The sequence below is a fragment of the Gorilla gorilla genome, chromosome 15, assembly GCF_029281585.2.
Source record: "Gorilla gorilla gorilla isolate KB3781 chromosome 15, NHGRI_mGorGor1-v2.1_pri, whole genome shotgun sequence".
In the NCBI taxonomy this organism is placed as follows: Eukaryota; Metazoa; Chordata; class Mammalia; order Primates; family Hominidae; genus Gorilla; species Gorilla gorilla.
In genome coordinates, this window is record NC_073239.2 from 46,887,724 (window position 1) to 46,904,297 (window position 16,574).

Sequence of the window (16,574 nt, forward strand, 5' to 3'; positions counted from 1 at the left end):
TTCCATTCCATTCCATTCCTTTCGATTCCTTTCCATTCCATTCCATTCCATTCGAATCCATTCCATTCTACTCGGGTTGATTCCATTCCATTCCATTCCATTGCATTCCATTCCATTCCATTCCATTCTATTCCATTCCATTCCATTCCGTTCCACTCGGGTTGATTCCATTCTCTTCCATTCCATTCCATACCATCCCATTCGATTCCATTCGGTTCCATTCCATTCCATTCCATTCCACTCCAATAGATTCCATTCCATTTGATTCCATTCGATTCCTTTCGATTCCATTCCATTCCACTTCATTCCATTCCATTCCAATCCATTCCATTCTACTCGGGTTCATCATTCCATTCCATTCCATTCCATTCCGTTCCATTCCATTCTTTCCATTCCATTCTATTCCATTCCACTCGGGTTCATTCCATTCCATTCCATTCCATTCCATTCCATTCCATTCGATTCCATTCCATTCGATTCCATTCCATTCCATTCCAACCCATTTCATTCTACTCGGGTTGATTCCATTCCATTCCATTCGATTCAGTTCCATTCCATTCCATTCCATTCGATTCCATTCGATTCGATTCCATTCCATTCCATTCCATTCCAATCCATTCCATTCTACTCGGGTTGATTCCATTCCATTCCATTCCATTAGATTCCATTCCAATTCGTTCCATTCCATTCGATTCCATTCGATTCCATCCGATTCCATTCCATTCCTTTCCATTCCATTCCATTCCATTCCATTCCATTCCGTTCTACTCGGGTTGATTCCATTCCATTCCATTCCATTCCATTCCATTCCATTCCATTCCGTTCCATTCCATTCCCTTCCATTACATTCGATTGCATTCATTTCAATTCCATTCCATTCCATTCCATTCCATTCCATTCCATTCCATTCCATTCCACTCCATTCCATTCCATTCCATTCCATTCCATTCCAGTCCATTCCGTTCTACTCGAGTTGATTCCATTCTCTTCCTGTCCATTCCATTCGATTCCATTCGACTCCATTCGATTCCATTCCATTCCGTTCCATTCCGTTCCATTACATTCCATTCCATTCCAATCCATTCCATTCCATTCCATTCCATTCCATTCCATTCCATTCCATTCTATTCCATTCCATTCCATTCCATTCCATTCTACTCGGGTTGATTCCATTCCATTCCATTCCATTCCATTCCATTCCATTCCATTCCCTTCTACTCGGGTTGATTCCATTCCATTCATTCCATTCCATTCCATTCCATTCCACTCCATTCCATTCCATTCCATTCCATTACATTCCATTCAATTCCATTCCAATCCATTACATTCTACTCGGGTTGATTCCATTCCATTCCACTACATTCCATTCCATTCCATTCCATTCTATTCCATTCAATTCCATTCCATTCCATTCCATTCCATTCCACACCATTCCATTCCATTCCATTCCATTCCATTCCATTCGATTCCATTCCATTCCATTCCATTACAATCCATTCCATTCTACTCGGGTTGATTCCATTCCATTCCATTCCATTCCATTCCATTCCATTCCATTCCATTCGATTCCATTCTATTCCATTGTATTCCATTCCATTCCATTCCATTCCATTCCATTCCATTACAATCCATTCCATTCCATTCGATTCCATTCCATTCCATTCCATTCCATTACATTACATTCCATTGCATTCCATTCCATTCCATTGTGTTCTACTCGTGTTGATTCCATTCTATTCCATTCCATTCCATTCCATTCCATTCCGTTCCATTGAATTCCATTCCATTCCATTCCATTCCATTCCATTCCATTAAGTTGTTCTCGGGTTGATTCCATTGCATTCCATTCCATTCCATTCCATTCCATTCCATTCCATTCCAATCGAATCCATTGTACTCGGGTTGATTTCTTTCCATTCCATTCCACTCCATTCCATTCCAATCCATTCCATTCTACTTGGGTTGATTCCATTCCATTCCATTCCATTCGATTTCATTCCATTCCATTCCATTCCATTACATTCCATTCCATTTCATTCCATTCCATTCCATTCGATTCCATTCCATTCCATGCCATTCCATTCCATTCCATTCCATTCCATTCCATTCCATTCCATTCCATTCCATTCCAATCCAATCCCTTCTACTCGGATTGATTCCATTCCATTCCATTCCATTCCATTCCATTCCATTCCAATCCATTCCATTCCATTCCATTCCATTCCATTCCATTCCATTCCATTCCATTCCATTCCATTCTATTCCATTCCATTCCATTCCATTCCATTCTACTCGGATTGATTCCATTCCATTCCATTCTATTCCAGCCCAACACAATCCATTCCATTCTACTCGGGTTGATTCCATTCCATTCCATTCCATTCCATTACATTACATTCCATTCCATTCCATTTCATTCCATTCCATTACGTTGTTCTCGGGTTGATTCCATTCCATTCCATTCCATTCCATTCCATTCCATTCCATTCCATTCCCTTCTACTCGGGTTGATTCCATTCCATTCCATTCCATTCCATTCCATTCCATTCCATTCCATTCCATTCCATTCGATTCCATTCCATTCCATTTCAACCCATTTCATTCTACTCGTGTTGATTCCATTCCATTCCATTCCATTCCATTCCATTCCATTCCATTCCATTCCATTCGATTCCATTCCATTCCATTTCAACCCATTTCATTCTACTCGTGTTGATTCCATTCCATTCCATTCGATTCCATTCCATTCCATTCGATTCCATTCGATTCGATTCCATTCCATTCCATTCCATTCCAATCCATTCCATTCTACTCGGGTTGATTCCATTCCATTCCATTCCATTAGATTCCATTCCATTCCATTCCATTCCATTCGATTCCATTCGATTCCATCCGATTCCATTCCATTCCATTCCATTCCATTCCATTCCGTTCTACTCGGGTTGATTCCATTCCATTCCATTCCATTCCATTCCATTCCATTCCATTCCATTCCATTCCATTCCATTGCATTGCCTTCCATTCCATTCGATTCCATTCAGTTCAATTCCATTCCATTCCATTCCATTCCATTCCATTCCATTCCATTCCATTCCACTCCACTCCATTCCATTCCATTCCATTCCATTCCATTCCATTCCGTTCTACTCGAGTTGATTCCATTCTCTTCCTGTCCATTCCATTCGATTCCATTCGACTCCATTCGATTCCATTCCATTCCGTTCCATTCCATTCCATTCCATTCCATTCCATTCCAATCCATTCCATTCCATTCCTTTCCATTCCATTCCATTCCATTGTATTCCATTCCATTCCATTCCATTCCATTCTACTCGGGTTGATTCCATTCCATTCCATTCCATTCCATTCCATTCCATTCCATTCCATTCCATTCCGTTCTACTCGGGTTGATTCCATTCCATTCCATTCCATTCCATTCCATTCCATTCCATTCTACTCGGTTTGATTCCATGCCGTTCCGTTCTGTTCCATTCCGTCCCATCGCGAACCGTCAAGTCCCGTCCCGTCCCGTCCTATCCCGTTCCGTTCTGCTCGGGTTGATTCCGTTCCATTCCTTTTTTTTCTTTCCGTTCCGTTCTATTCCGTTCCATGCGGGTTGATTCAATTCCATTCTATTACATTGAATTCCATTCCATTCCATTCCATTCCATTCTACTCGGATTGATTCCATTCCATTCCATTCTATTCCAGCCCAACACAATCCATTACATTCTACTCGGGTTGATTCCATTCCACTCATTCCATTCCATTCCATTCCATTCCACTCCATTCCATTCCATTAAATTCCATTCAATTCCATTCAATTCCATTCCAATCCATTACATTCTACTCGGGTTGATTCCATTCCATTCCACTACATTCCATTCCATTCCATTCCATTCTATTCCATTCGATTCCATTCCATTCCATTCCATTCCATTCCACACCATTCCATTCCATTCCATTCCATTCCATTCCATTCGATTCCATGCCATTCCATTCCATTACAATCCATTCCATTCTACTCGGGTTGATTCCATTCCATTCCATTCCATTCCATTCCATTCCATTCCATTCCATTCCATTCCATTCCATTCCATTCCATTCTATTCCATTGTATTCCATTCCATTCCATTCCATTCCATTCCATTCCATTCCATTCCATTCCATTCCATTCCATTACATTCCATTGCATTCCATTCCATTCCATTGTGTTCTACTCGTGTTGATTCCATTCTATTCCATTCCATTCCATTCCATTCCATTCCATTCCATTGAATTCCATTCCATTCCATTCCATTCCATTCCATTCCATTACGTTGTTCTCGGGTTGATTCCATTCCACTCCATTCCATTCCATTCCATTCCATTCCATTCCAATCGAATCCATTCTACTCGGGTTGATTTCTTTCCATTCCACTCCACTCCATTCCATTCCAATCCATTCCATTCTACTTGGGTTGATTCCATTCCATTCCTTTCGATTCAATTTCATTCCATTCCATTCCATTCCATTCCATTCCATTCCATTCCATTCCATTCCATTCGATTACATTCCATTCCATGCCATTCCATTCCATTCCATTCCATTCCATTCCATTCCATTCCATTCCATTCCATTCCATTCCAATCCAATCCATTCTACTCGGGTTGATTCCATTCCATTCCATTCCATTGCATTCCATTCCATTCCATTCCATTCTATTCCATTCCATTCCATTCCGTTCCACTCGAGTTGATTCCATTCTCTTCCTGTCCATTCCATTCGATTCCATTCGACTCCATTCGATTCCATTCCATTCCGTTCCATTCCATTCCATTCCATTCCATTCCATTCCAATCCATTCCATTCCATTCCATTCCATTCCATTCCATTCCATTCCATTGTATTCCATTCCATTCCATTCCATTCCATTCTACTCGGGTTGATTCCATTCCATTCCATTCTATTCCATTCCATTCCATTCCATTCCATTCCATTCCATTCCATTCCATTCTACTCGGGTTGATTCCATTCCATTCCATTCCATTCCATTCCATTCCATTCCATTCCATTCCATTCCATTCCATTCCATTCTACTCGGTTTGATTCCATGCCGTTCCGTTCTGTTCCATTCCGTCCCATCGCGAACCGTCAAGTCCCGTCCCGTCCCGTCCCATCCCGTTCCGTTCTGCTCGGGTTGATTCCGTTCCATTCCGTTCTTTTCCTTTCCGTTCCGTTCTTTTCCGTTCCATGCGGGTTGATTCAATTCCATTCTATTACATTGAATTCCATTCCATTCCATTCCATTCCATTCTACTCGGATTGATTCCATTCCATTCCATTCTATTCCAGCCCAACACAATCCATTCCATTCTACTCGGGTTGATTCCATTCCATTCATTCCATTCCATTCCATTCCATTCCACTCCATTCCATTCCATTAAATTCCATTCCATTCCATTCAATTCCATTCCAATCCATTACATTCTACTCGGGTTGATTCCATTCCATTCCACTACATTCCATTCCATTCCATTCCATTCTATTCCATTCGATTCCATTCCATTCCATTCCATTCCATTCCACACCATTCCATTCCATTCCATTCCATTCCATTCCATTCCATTCCATTCCATTCCGTTCTACTCGAGTTGATTCCATTCTCTTCCTGTCCATTCCATTCGATTCCATTCGACTCCATTCGATTCCATTCCATTCCGTTCCATTCCATTCCATTCCATTCCATTCCATTCCATTCTATTCCATTCCATTCCTTTCCATTCCATTCTACTCGGGTTGATTCCATTCCATTCCGTTCCATTCCATTCCATTCCATTCCATTCCATTCCATTCCATTCCGTTCTACTCGGGTTGATTCCATTCCATTCCATTCCATTCCATTCCATTCCATTCCATTCCATTCCATTCTATTCCATTCCATTCCCTTGTACTCGGGTTGATTCCGTTGAGTTCCTTTCCGTTCCGTTCCGTCCCGTCCCGTCCCGTGCCGTTGTACTCGGGTTGATTCCTTTCCATTCCGTTCCGTTCCTTTCCGTTCCGTTCCATTCCGTTCCACGCGGGTTGTTTCAATTCCATACTATTCTATTCCATTCCTTTCCATTCCATTCCATTCCATTCCATTCCATTCCATTCCATTCCATTCCATTCCGTTCTACTCGGGTTGATTCCATTCTATTCCATTCCATTCCATTCCATTCCATTCCATTCCATTCCATTCCATTCCATTCCTTTCCATTACGTTGTTCTCGGGTTGATTCCATTCCATTCCATTCCTTTCTATTCCATTCCATTCCATTCCATTCCAATCCAATCCATTCTACTCCGGTTGATTTCTTTCCATTCCATTCCATTCCATTCCTTTCCAATCCATTCCATTCTACTTGGGTTGATTCCATTCCATTCCACTCCATTAGATTCCATTCCATTCGATTCCATTCGATTCCATTCGATTGCATTCCATTCCACTCCATTCCATTCCATTCCAATCCACTCCATTCTACTCGTGTTGATCATTCCATTCCATTCCGTACCATTCCATTCCATTCCATTCTTTCCATTCCATTCTATTCCATTCCAGTCGGGTTCATTCCATTCCATTCCATTCCATTCCATTCCATTCCATTCCATTCCATTCCATTCCGTTCTACTCGGGTTGCTTTCCATTCCATTCCTTTCCATTCCACTCCATTCCATTCCATTCCATTCCATTCCATTCCATTCCATTCCATTCCATTCCATTCCATTCCATTCCATTCCATTCCATTCCATTCCATTCTACTCGGGTTGATTCCATTGAGTTCCGTTCCGTTCCGTTCCGTCCCGTCCCGTCCTGTCCCGTCCCGTCCCGTCCCGTCCAGTGCCGTTGTACTCGGGTTGATTCCATTCCATTCCGTTCCGTTCCTTTCCGTTCCGTTCCATTCCGTTCCACGCGGGTTGATTCAGTTCCATTCTATTCTATTCTATTCCATTCCATTCCATTCCATTCCATTCCATTCCATTCCATTCTACTCGGGTTGATTCCATGACGTTCCGTTCTTTTCCATTCCGTCCCATCCCGAACCGTCCCGTCCCGTCCCGTCCCGTCCCATCCCGTTCCATTCTGCTCGGGTTGATTCCGTTCCATTCCGTTCCGTTCCTTTCCGTTCCGTTCCATTCCGTTCCATGTGGGTTGATTCAATTCCATTCAATTACATTGAATTCCATTCCATTCCATTCCATTTCATTCTACTCGGATTGATTCCATTCCATTCCATTCCATTCCAGCCCATCCCAATCCATTCCATTCTACTCTGGTTGTTTCCATTCCATTCATTCCATTCCATTCCATTCCATTCCACTCCATTGCATTCCATTCCATTCCATTCCACTCCATTCCATTCCATTCCATTCCATTCCATTCCATTCCATTCCATTCCATTCTACTCGAGTTGATTCCATTCCATTCCACTCCATTCCATTCCATTCCATTCCATCCCATTCCATTCCATTCCATTCCATTCCATTCCATTCCATTCCATTCCATTCCATTCCGTTCTACTCGTTTTGATTCCATTCTATTCCATTCCATTCCATTCCATTCCATTCCATTCCATTCCATTCCATTCCATTCCATTCCGTTCTACTCGGGCTGAGTCCATTCTATTCCATTCCATTGCATTTGATTCCATTCGATTCCATTCCTTTCCATTCCATTCCATTCCATTCCATTCCATTCCATTCCATTCCATTCCATTCCATTCCATTCTATTCCATTGAATTCCATTCCATTCCATTCCATTCCATTCCATTCCATTCCATTCCGTTCTACTCGGGTTGATTCCATTCCATTCCATTCCATTCCATTCCGTTCCATTCCATTCCATTCGATTCCACTCCATTCCATTCGATTCCATTCGATTCCATTCCATTCTATTCCATTCCAATCCATTCCATTCTACTCGGGTTGATCATTCCATTCAATTCCATTCCTTTCCGTTCCATTCCATTCCATTCCATTCCATTCCATTCGATTCCAATCCATTCCATTCCATTCAATTCCATTCCCTTCCATTCCATTCCATTCCATTCCATTCCATTCCATTCCGTTCTACTAGTTTTCATTCCATTCTATTCCATTCCATTCCATTCCATTCCATTCCATTCCATTCCATTCCATTCCATTCCATTCCATTCCGTTCTACTCGGGTTGATTCCATTCCTTTCCATTCCATTCCAATCCATTCCATTCCATTCATTCCATTCGATTCCATTCCATTCCATTCCATTCCACTCCAATAGATTCCATTCCATTTGATTCCATTCGATTCCATTCGATTCCATTCCATTCCACTGCATTCCATGCCATTCCAATCCATTCCATTCTACTCGGGTTCATCATTCCATTCCATTCCATTCCATTCCGTTCAATTCCATTCTTTCCATTCCATTATATTCCATTCCACTCGGGTTCATTCCATTCCATTCCATTCCATTCCATTCCATTCCATTCCATTCCATTCCAACCCATTTCATTCTACTCAGGTTGATTCCATTCCACTCCATTCGATTCCATTCCATTCCATTCCATTCCATTCGATTCCATTCGATTCGATTCCATTCCATTCCATTCCATTCCAATCCATTCCATTCTACTCGGGTTGATTCCATTCCATTCCATTCCATAAGATTCCATTCCATTCCATTCCATTCCATTCGATTCCATTCGATTCCATCCGATTCCATTCCATTCCATTCCATTCGATTCCATTCCATTCCATTCCATTCCATTCCATTCCATTCCATTCCGTTCTACCCGGGTTGATTCCACTCCATTCCATTCCATTCCATTCCATTCCATTCCATTCCATTCCATTCCATTCCATTCCATTCCATTCGATTGCATTCAGTTCAATTCCATTCCATTCCATTCCATTCCATTCCATTCCAGTCCATTCCATTCCGTTCCACTCCATTCCATTCCATTCCATTCCATTCCGTTCTACTCGAGTTGATTCCATTCTCTTACTGTCCATTCCATTCGATTCCATTCGACTCCATTCGATTCCATTCCATTCCGTTCCATTCCATTCCATTCCATTCCATTCCATTCCAATCCATTCCATTCCATTCCATTCCATTCAATTCCATTCCATTCTATTCCATTCCATTCCATTCCATTCCGTTCTACTCGGGTTGATTCCAATCCATTCCATTCCATTCCATTCCATTCCATTCCATTCCATACCATTCCATTCCATTCCATTCCATTCCATTCCATTCCATTCCCTTCTACTCGGGTTGATTCCATTGAGTTCCGTTCCGTTCCGTTCCGTCCCGTCCCGTCCCGTGCCGTTGTACTCGGGTTGATTCCTTTCCATTCCGTTCCGTTCCTTTCCGTTCCGTTCCATTCCGTTCCACGCGGGTTGTTTCAATTCCATACTATTCTATTCCATTCCTTTCCATTCCATTCCATTCCATTCCATTCCATTCTTCTCGGGTTGATTTCATGCCGTTCCGTTCTGTTCCATTCCGTCCCATCGCGAACCGTCCCGTCCCGTCCCGTCCCGACCCATCCCGTTCCGTTCTGCTCGGGTTGATTCCGTTCCATTTTGTTCTTTTCCTTTCAGTTCCGTTCCATTCCGTTCCATGCGGGTTGATTCAATTCCATTCTATTACATTGAATTCCATTCCATTCCATTCCATTCCATTCTACTCGGATTGATTCCATTCCATTCCATTATATTCCATTCGATTCCATTCCATTCCATTCCATTCCATTACTTTCTTCTCGGGTTGATTCCATTCTATTCCATTCCATTCCATTCCATTCCATTCCATTCCATTCCATTCCGTTCCGTTCTACTCGTTTTGATTCCATTCTATTCCATTCCATTCCATTCCATTCCATTCCACTCCATTCCATTCCATTCCATTCCATTCCATTCCATTCGATTCCATTCCATTCCATTCCATTCCATTCCATTCCATTCCATTCCATTCCATTCCATTCCATTCTACTCCATTGTATTCCATTCCATTCCATTCCATTCCATTCCATTCCATTCCATTCCATTCCATTCCATTCCGTTTTAATCGGGTTGATTCAATTCCATTCCATTCCATTCCATTCCATTCCATTCCATTCCATTCCATTCCATTCCATTCCCTTGTACTCGGGTTGATCCCATTGAGTTCCGTTCCGTTCCGTTCCGTCCCGTCCCGTCCCGTGCCGTTGTACTCGGGTTGATTCCTTTCCATTCCGTTCCGTTCCTTTCCATTCCATTCCATTCCATTCCATTCCATTCTACTCCATTGTATTCCATTCCATTCCATTCCATTCCATTCCATTCCATTCCATTCCATTCCATTCCATTCCATTCCATTCCGTTCTACTCGGGTTGATTCCATTCTATTCCATTCCATTCCATTCCATTCCATTCCATTCCATTCCATTCCATTCCATTCCATTCCTTTCCATTACGTTGTTCTCGGGTTGATTCCATTCCATTCCATTCCTTTCTATTCCATTCCATTCCATTCCATTCCAATCCAATCCATTCTACTCCGGTTGATTTCTTTCCATTCCATTCCATTCCATTCCTTTCCAATCCATTCCATTCTACTTGGGTTGATTCCATTCCATTCCATTCCATTCAATTCCATTCCATTCCATTCCTTTCCATTGCATTCCATTCCATTCCATTCCATTCCATTCCATTCCATTCCAATCCATTCCATTCTACTCGGGTTGATCATTCCGTTCCATTCCATTCCATTCCGTTCCATTCCATTCCATTCCATTAAATTCCATTCCATTCCACTCCATTAGATTCCATTCCATTCGATTCCATTCGATTCCATTCGATTGCATTCCATTCCACTCCATTCCATTCCATTCCAATCCACTCCATTCTACTCGTGTTGATCATTCCATTCCATTCCGTACCATTCCATTCCATTCCATTCTTTCCATTCCATTCTATTCCATTCCAGTCGGGTTCATTCCATTCCATTCCATTCCATTCCATTCCATTCCATTCCATTCCATTCCATTCCGTTCTACTCGGGTTGCTTTCCATTCCATTCCTTTCCATTCCACTCCATTCCATTCCATTCCATTCCATTCCATTCCATTCCATTCCATTCCATTCCATTCCATTCCATTCCATTCCATTCCGTTCTACTCGGGTTGATTCCATTCTATTCCATTCCATTCCATTCCATTCCATTCCATTCCATTCCATTCCATTCCATTCCATTCCTTTCCATTACGTTGTTCTCGGGTTGATTCCATTCCATTCCATTCCTTTCTATTCCATTCCATTCCATTCCATTCCAATCCAATCCATTCTACTCCGGTTGATTTCTTTCCATTCCATTCCATTCCATTCCTTTCCAATCCATTCCATTCTACTTGGGTTGATTCCATTCCATTCCATTCCATTCAATTCCATTCCATTCCATTCCATTCCATTGCATTCCATTCCATTCCATTCCATTCCATTCCATTCCATTCCAATCCATTCCATTCTACTCGGGTTGATCATTCCGTTCCATTCCATTCCATTCCGTTCCATTCCATTCCATTCCATTAAATTCCATTCCATTCCACTCCATTAGATTCCATTCCATTCGATTCCATTCGATTCCATTCGATTGCATTCCATTCCACTCCATTCCATTCCATTCCAATCCACTCCATTCTACTCGTGTTGATCATTCCATTCCATTCCGTACCATTCCATTCCATTCCATTCTTTCCATTCCATTCTATTCCATTCCAGTCGGGTTCATTCCATTCCATTCCATTCCATTCCATTCCATTCCATTCCATTCCATTCCATTCCGTTCTACTCGGGTTGCTTTCCATTCCATTCCTTTCCATTCCACTCCATTCCATTCCATTCCATTCCATTCCATTCCATTCCATTCCATTCCATTCCATTCCATTCCATTCCATTCCATTCCATTCCATTCCATTCTACTCGGGTTGATTCCATTGAGTTCCGTTCCGTTCCGTTCCGTCCCGTCCCGTCCTGTCCCGTCCCGTCCCGTCCCGTCCAGTGCCGTTGTACTCGGGTTGATTCCATTCCATTCCATTCCGTTCCTTTCCGTTCCGTTCCATTCCGTTCCACGCGGGTTGATTCAGTTCCATTCTATTCTATTCTATTCCATTCCATTCCATTCCATTCCATTCCATTCCATTCTACTCGGGTTGATTCCATGACGTTCCGTTCTTTTCCATTCCGTCCCATTCCGAACCGTCCCGTCCCGTCCCGTCCCGTCCCATCCCGTTCCATTCTGCTCGGGTTGATTCCGTTCCATTCCTTTCCGTTCCTTTCCGTTCCGTTCCATTCCGTTCCATGTGGGTTGATTTAATTCCATTCAATTACATTGAATTCCATTCCATTCCATTCCATTTCATTCTACTCGGATTGATTCCATTCCATTCCATTCCATTCCAGCCCATCCCAATCCATTCCATTCTACTCTGGTTGTTTCCATTCCATTCATTCCATTCCATTCCATTCCATTCCACTCCATTGCATTCCATTCCATTCCATTCCACTCCATTCCATTCCATTCCATTCCATTCCATTCCATTCCATTCCATTCTACTCGAGTTGATTCCATTCCATTCCACTCCATTCCATTCCATTCCATTCCATTCCATTCCATTCCATTCCATTCCGTTCTACTCGTTTTGATTCCATTCTATTCCATTCCATTCCATTCCATTCCATTCCATTCCATTCCATTCCATTCCATTCCATTCCATTCCATTCCATTCCGTTCTACTCTGGCTGAGTCCATTCTATTCCATTCCATTGCATTTGATTCCATTCGATTCCATTCCTTTCCATTCCATTCCATTCCATTCCATTCCATTCCATTCCATTCCATTCCATTCAATTCCATTCTATTCCATTGAATTCCATTCCATTCCATTCCATTCCATTCCATTCCATTCCATTCCATTCCATTCCATTCCGTTCTACTCGGGTTGATTCCATTCCATTCCATTCCATTCCATTCCGTTCCATTCCATTCCATTCGATTCCACTCCATTCAATTCGATTCCATTCGATTCCATTCCATTCCATTCCATTCCAATCCATTCCATTGTACTCGGGTTGATCATTCCATTCAATTCCATTCCTTTCCGTTCCATTCCATTCCATTCCATTCCATTCCATTCGATTCCAATCCATTCCATTCCATTCAATTCCGTTCCCTTCCATTCCATTCCATTCCATTCCATTCCATTCCATTCCATTCCGTTCTACTAGTTTTCATTCCATTCTATTCCATTCCATTCCATTCCCTTCCATTCCATTCCATTCCATTCCATTCCATTCCATTCCATTCCGTTCTACTCGGGTTGATTCCATTCCTTTCCATTCCATTCCAATCCATTCCATTCCATTCATTCCATTCGATTCCATTCCATTCCATTCCATTCCACTCCAATAGATTCCATTCCATTTGATTCCATTCGATTCCATTCGATTCCATTCCATTCCACTGCATTCCATTCCATTCCAATCCATTCCATTCTACTCGGGTTCATCATTCCATTCCATTCCATTCCATTCCGTTCAATTCCATTCTTTCCATTCCATTCTATTCCATTCCACTCGGGTTCATTCCATTCCATTCCATTCCATTCCATTCCATTCCATTCCATTCCATTCCATTCCATTCGATTCCATTCCATTCCATTCCAACCCATTTCATTCTACTCAGGTTGATTCCATTCCATTCCATTCGATTCCGTTCCATTCCATTCCATTCCATTCGATTCCATTCGATTCGATTCCATTCCATTCCATTCCATTCCAATCCATTCCATTCTACTCGGTTTGATTCCATTCCATTCCATTCCATTAGATTCCATTCCATTCCGTTCCATTCCATTCGATTCCATTCGATTCCATCCGATTCCATTCCATTCCATTCCATTCCATTCCATTCCATTCCATTCCATTCCATTCCATTCCATTCCATTCCATTCTACCCGGGTTGATTCCATTCCATTCCATTCCATTCCATTCCATTCCATTCCATTCCATTCCATTCCATTCCATTCCATTCCATTCCATTGCATTCAGTTCAATTCCATTACATTCCATTCCACTCCATTCCATTCCAGTCCATTCCATTCCGTTCCACTCCATTCCATTCCATTCCATTCCATTCCGTTTTACTCGAGTTGATTCCATTCTCTTCCTGTCCATTCCATTCGATTCCATTCGACTCCATTCGATTCCATTCCATTCCGTTCCATTCCATTCCATTCCATTCCATTCCAATCCAATCCATTCCATTCCATTCCATTCCATTCAATTCCATTCCATTCTATTCCATTCCATTCCATTCCATTCCGTTCTACTCGGGTTGATTCCAATCCATTCCATTCCATTCCATTCCATTCCATTCCATTCCATACCATTCCATTCCATTCCATTCCATTCCATTCCATTCCATTCCATTCCCTTCTACTCGGGTTGATTCCATTGAGTTCCGTTCCGTTCCGTTCCGTCCCGTCCCCTCCCGTGCCGTTGTACTCGGGTTGATTCCTTTCCATTCCGTTCCGTTCCTTTCCGTTCCGTTCCATTCCGTTCCACGCGGGTTGTTTCAATTCCATACTATTCTATTCCATTCCTTTCCATTCCATTCCATTCCATTCCATTCCATTCTTCTCGGGTGGATTTCATGCCGTTCCGTTCTGTTCCATTCCGTCCCATCGCGAACCGTCCCGTCCCGTCCCGTCCCGACCCATCCCGTTCCGTTCTGCTCGGGTTGATTCCGTTCCATTTTGTTCTTTTCCTTTCAGTTCCGTTCCATTCCGTTCCATGCGGGTTGATTCAATTCCATTCTATTACATTGAATTCCATTCCATTCCATTCCATTCCATTCTACTCGGATTGATTCCATTCCATTCCATTCTATTCCATTCGATTCCATTCCATTCCATTCCATTCCATTACATTCTTCTCGGGTTGATTCCATTCTATTCCATTCCATTACATTCCATTCCATTCCATTCCATTCCATTCCGTTCCGTTCTACTCGTTTTGATTCCATTCTATTCCATTCCATTCCATTCCATTCCATTCCACTCCATTCCATTCCATTCCATTCCATTCCATTCCATTCGATTCCATTCCATTCCATTCCATTACAATCCATTCCATTCTACTAGGGTTGATTCCATTCCATTCCATTCCATTCCATTCCATTCCATTCCATTCCATTCCATTCCATTCGATTCCATTCTACTCCATTGTATTCCATTCCATTCCATTCCATTGCATTCCATTCCATTCCATTCCATTCCATTCCATTCCGTTTTAATCGGGTTGATTCAATTCCATTCCATTCCATTCCATTCCATTCCATTCCATTCCATTCCATTCAATTCCATTCCAATCCATTCCATTCTACTCGGGTTGATTCCATTCCATTCCATTCCAATCCATTCCATTCCATTCCATTCCAATCCATTCCATTCTACTCGGGTTGATTCCATTCCATTCCACTCCATGCCATTCCATTCCATTCCATTCTGTTCCATTCTATTCCATTCCATTCCACTCCATGCCATTCCATTCCATTCCATTCTGTTCCATTCTATTCCATTCCATTCCATTCCATTCCATTCCATTCCATTCCATTCCATTCCATTCCATTCCATTCCATTCGACTCGGGTTGATTCCATTCCATTCCATTCCATTCCATTCCATTCCATTCCATTCCATTCCATTACAATCCATTCCATTCTACTAGGGTTGATTCCATTCCATTCCATTCCATTCCATTCCATTCCATTCCATTCCATTCCATTCGATTCCATTCTACTCCATTGTATTCCATTCCATTCCATTCCATTGCATTCCATTCCATTCCATTCCAATCCATTCCATTCCATTCCATTCCATTCAATTCCATTCCATTCCATTCCATTCCATTCCGTTCTACTCGGGTTGATTTCATTCCATTCCATTCCATTCCATTCGATTCCATTCCATTCCATTCCATTCCATTCCATTCTACTCGGGTTGATTCCATTCCAATCCATTCCATTCCATTCCATTCCATTCCATTCCATTCCATTCCATTCCATTCCATTCCATTCCATTCCATTCCATTCTTCTCGGGTTGATTCCATGCCATTCCGTTCTGTTCCATTCCGTCCCATCGCGAACCGTCCCGTCCCGTCCCGTCCCGACCCATCCCGTTCCGTTCTGCTCGGGTTGATTCCGTTCCATTTTGTTCTTTTCCTTTCAGTTCCGTTCCATTCCGTTCCATGCGGGTTGATTCAATTCCATTCTATTACATTGAATTCCATTCCATTCCATTCCATTCCATTCTACTCGGATTGATTCCATTCCATTCCATTCTATTCCAGCCCATCCCAATCCATTCCATTCTACTCGGGTTGATTCCATTCCATTCGATTCCATTCCATTCCATTCCGTTCTACTCGTTTTGATTCCATTCCATTCCATTCCATTCCATTCCTTACCATTCCATTCCATTCCATTCCATTCCATTCCATTACAATCCATTCCATTCGACTCGGGTTGA